Consider the following 5122-nt stretch of genomic DNA (forward strand, 5'->3'; position numbering starts at 1 on the left):
ATGGAACCACCTTAACTCTGGAACATGTGATGCGTAGACTGGACGTTATTGAAAATAAAGTCGCTACGATTGAACTCATTGAGAATTTGGATAAAAAGATCCACAATCAAATCACTCAGTACGGATCCAAGGTGGGAATGGTTTTGAAAAGTTTAAAGGAGAAGGAACCCATAGTTAACGGAAAGCTAGGTCATGATTCCGCTAGGATTGGCAAACTAGATGATGTTATAACCAACTTGGGTTCCGCTTTTGCCGCTGTGCAGAATACTCCAAATTTTGCCCACAATAAAATCACCAAGTCTGTCTTTATTCCTAAAAGTAGTGGTGAATCATCTAGCAAGAAATATGAAAACCTCAAGATGATAAGTGATCACGCCACTTATGGTTTGAGCACCAAAGACGACGATACGTGATTCTATCGCTTCTATGCCTAGCTAAGGGTGTTAAACAATAGCGCTTGTTGGGAGGCAACCCAATGAATTTATGATTTTCTTTCTGTTTTGTTGCGTCCACACTTTCATAATTCTGTTGTGATTGTGTTTTTTGTGTTTCTTTTTGTGTTTGAGCCAAGCAAAGCCTTTATGATTAGTCTTGGTAATGGTTGTTTGATCCTGCTGGAAAAAGACAGAAACTTTTCGCTCACGAGATGATTTTTCATTTTTATTCAGAAATAGATTTTGAGTTGATTCTTTTTGCTGCTGATTGATATGATTTTCCCCAGACCGTCGTAATTTTACACATTTTTTGAGGTACCATAAGTATACGAAGTATACAGATTGCTACAGACTGGTGTATTTTTGACAGATTCTGTTTTTGTTTAGTTGGTTGCTTGTTTTGATGAAACTATGGTTAGTATCGGGGGTACTAGCCATGGGAAAGTGAGAATGCAGTAGCCCATCATCAATATAGATAGAATTAAAGTTTTCTACAGTACCAAAAGAAGTGGTAGTTTTTTTTCTTATACTAATGTTATCACAAGTTTCTGTTTAAGTTTTGCGTTGTGAAGTTTTCAAGTTTTGGGTGATGTTCTCATGGACAAAGAGATAAGGAGTGGAAAGAGCTCAAGCTTGGGGATTCCCAAGGCACCCCAAGCCAAATTAAAGGACGCCAAAAAGCCTAAGCTTGGGGATGCCCCGGGAAGGCATCCCCTCTTTCGTCTTCAATCCATCGGTAACATTACTTGGAGCTATATTTTTATGCACCACATGATATGTGTTTTGCTTGGAGAGTATTGTACCATAGGAGTCCTTTCTTTTTGTTGTGTCACAATCATCCTTGCTGCAAACCTTTTTGAGAGAGAGAGTGTTCGAAATATGCCCTAGAGGCAATAATAAATTAGTTATTATTATATTTCTTTGTTCATGATAATCGTTTATTATCCATGCTATAATTGTATTGATTGGAAACACAATACTTGTGTGGATACATAGACAAAACACTGTCCCTAGTAAGCCTCTAGTTGACTAGCTCGTTGATCAAAGATGGCCAAGGTTTCCTGGCCATAGGCAAGTGTTGTTACTTGATAACGGGATCACATCATTAGGAGAATCATGTTGATCGTGTCATTTTGTTGCTACTGTTTTCTGCGTGTCAAGTATTTGTTCCTATGACCATGAGATCATATAACTCACTGACACTGGAGGAATGATTTGTGTGTATCAAACGTTGCAACGTAACTGGGTGACTATAAAGATGCTCTACAGGTATCTCCGAAGGTGTTAGTTGAGTTAGTATGGATCGAGACTGGGATTTGTCACTCTGTGTGACGGAGAGGTATCTCGGGGCCCACTCGGTAATACAACATCACACACAAGCCTTGCAAGCAATGTGACTTAGTGTAAGTTGCGGGATCTTGTATTACGGAACGAGTAAAGAGACTTGCCGGTAAACGAGATTGAAATAGGTATGCGGATACTGACGATCGAATCTCGGGCAAGTAACATACTGAAGGACAAAGGGAATGACATACGGGATTATATGAATCCTTGGCACTGAGGTTCAAACGATAAGATCTTCGTAGAATATGTAGGATCCAATATGGGCATCCAGGTCCCGCTATTGGATATTGACCGAGGAGTCTCTCGGGTCATGTCTACATAGTTCTCGAACCCGCAGGGTCTGCACACTTAAGGTTCGACGTTGTTTTATGCGTATTTGAGTTATATGGTTGGTTACCAAATGTTGTTCGGAGTCCCGGATGAGATCACGGACATCACGAGGGTTTCCGGAGTGGTCCGGAAACGAATATTGATATATAGGATGACCTCATTTGATTACCGGAAGGTTTTCGGAGTTACCGGGAATGTACCGGGAATGACGAATGGGTTCCGGGTGTTCACCAGGGGGGGCAACCCACCCCGGGGAAGCCCATAGGCCTTGGGGGTGGCGCACCAGCCCTTAGTGGGCTGGTGGGACAGACCAAGAAGGCCCTATGTGCCATAGGAAGAAAATCAAAGAGAAAAGAAAAAAAAGGAGGAGGTGGGAAAGGGAAGAAGGACTCCACCTTCCAAACCAAGTTGGATTCGGTTTGGAAGGGGAGACCTTCCCCCCTTTGGCTCGGCCAACCCCCTTGGGGCTCCTTGAGCCCCAAGGCAAGGCCCCCCCTCTCCCACCTATATATACGGAGGTTTTAGGGCTGATTTGAGACGACTTTTCCACGACAGCCCGACCACATACCTCCACGGTTTTTCCTCTAGATCGCGCTTCTGCGGGGCTCGGGCGGAGCCCTGCTGAGATAAGATCACCACCAACCTCCGGAGCACCGTCACGCTGCCGGAGAACTCATCTACCTCTCTGTCTCTCTTGCTGGATCAAGAATGCCGAGATCATCGTCAAGATGTACGTGTGCTGAACGCGGAGGTGCCGTCCGTTCGGCACTAGATCGTGGGACTGATCGCGGGGCGGATCGAGGGACGTGAGGACGTTCCACTACATCAACCACGTTCACTAACGCTTCTGCTGTGCGGTCTACAAGGGTACGTAGATCGAACATCCCCTCTCGTAGATGGACATCACCATGATAGGTCTTCGTGCGCGTAGGAAAATTTTTGATTCCCATGCGACGTTCCCCAACAGTGGTATCAGAGCCAGGTTCATGCGTAGATGTCTTCTCGAGTAGAACACAAAAGTTTTTGTGGGCGGTGATGTGTGTTTTGCTGCCCTCCTTAGTCTTTTCTTGATTCCGCGGTATTGTTGGATCGAAGCGGCTCGGACCGACATTACTCGTACGCTTACGAGAGACTGGTTTCATCGCTACGAGTAACTCCGTTGCTCAAAGATGACTGGCGGGTGTCAGTTTCTCCAACTTTAGTTGAATCGGAATTGACCGAGGAGGTCCTTGGATGAGGTTAAATAGCAATTCATATATATCCGTTGTGGTGTTTACGTAATTAAGATGCGATCCTACTGGATACCCATGGTCACCACGTAAAACATGCAACAACAAAATTAGAGGACGTCTAACTTGTTTTTGCAGGGTATGCTTGTGATGTGATATGGCCAACGATGTGATGTGATATATTGGATGTATGAGATGATCATGTTGTAATAGTTAATATCGACTTGCACGTCGATGGTACGGCAACCGGCAGGAGCCATAGGGTTGTCTTTAAACTAACGTTTGTGCTTGGAGATGCGTTTACTATATTGATAGGACGTAGCTTTAGTAGTAATATCATGAGTAGCACGACAACCCCGATGGCGACACATTGATGGAGATCATGATGATGGAGATCATGGTGTGATGCCGGTGACAAGAAGATCGTGCCGGTGCTTTGGTGATGGAGATCAAGAAGCGCATGATGATGGCCATATCATGTCACTTATGAATTGCATGTGATGTTAATCCTTTTTGCACCTTATCTTGCTTAGAACGACGGTAGCATTATGAGGTGATCTCTCACTAAAATTTCAAGACGAAATTGTGTTCTCCCCGACTGCGCACCATTGCGACAGTTCTTCGTTTCGAGACACCACGTGATGATCGGGTGTGATAGACTCAACGTTCACATACAACGGGTGCAAAACAGTTGCACACGCAGAACACTCGGGTTAAGCTTCACGAGCCTAGCATGTGCAAACATGGCCTCGGAACACATGAGACCGAAAGGTCGAGCATGAATCGTATAGTTGATATGATTAGCATAGAGATGCTTACCACTGAAACTATTCTCGACTCACGTGATGATCGGACTTGAGATAGTGGATTTGATCATGTACCACTCAAATGACTAGAGAGATGTACTTTTTGAGTGGGAGTTCTTAAGTAATATGATTAATTGAACTAATTGTCATGAACATAGTCTAATGGTCTTTGCGAATTACGATGTAGCTTGCGCTATAGCTCTACTGTTTTTATATGTTCCTAGAGAAAATTTAGTTGAAAGTTGATAGTAGCAAACTTTGAAGAGGATTGTCCTCGTTGCTGCGCAGAAGGCTTATGTCCTTAATGCACCACTCGGTGTGCTGCACCTCGAGCGTCGTCTGTGGATGTTCTGAACATCCCACATACACGTTTCTGATGACTACACGATAGTTCAGTGCAAAATACTTAATGGCTTAGAAGCAAGGCACCGAAGACGTTTTGAAACGTCACGGAACATAAGTGACGTTCTAAAGAGATGAAATTGTGATTTCATGCTCGTGCCCTTGTTGAGAGGTACGAGACCTCCGACAAGATTCTTTGTCCACAAAGTAAAGGAGAAAAGCTCAATCGTTGAGCGTGTGCTCAGATTGTCTGAGTACGACAATCACTTGAATCAAGTGGGAGTTAATCTTCCAGATGAGATAGTGATGGTTCTCCAAAGTCACTGCCACCAAGCTGTGAGAGCTTCATGATGAACTATAACATATCAAGGATAGATACAATGATCCTTGTGCGATTCGCGATGTTTGACACTGCGAAAGTAGAAATCAAGAAGGAGCATCAATAGTTGATGGTTTGTAAAACCACTAAGTTTCAAGAAAGGCAAGGGCTAGAAGGGATACTTCGTGAAACGGCAAAGCAGTTGCTGCACTAATGAAGAGACCCAAGATTAAACCCAAACCCGAGACTAAGTGCTTCTGTAATGAGGGGAACAGTCACTGAGGCGGAGCAACTCTAGATACTTGGTAGATAAGAAGG

The sequence above is a fragment of the Hordeum vulgare genome, chromosome 3H, assembly GCF_904849725.1.
Source record: "Hordeum vulgare subsp. vulgare chromosome 3H, MorexV3_pseudomolecules_assembly, whole genome shotgun sequence".
Taxonomy (NCBI): Eukaryota; Viridiplantae; Streptophyta; class Magnoliopsida; order Poales; family Poaceae; genus Hordeum; species Hordeum vulgare.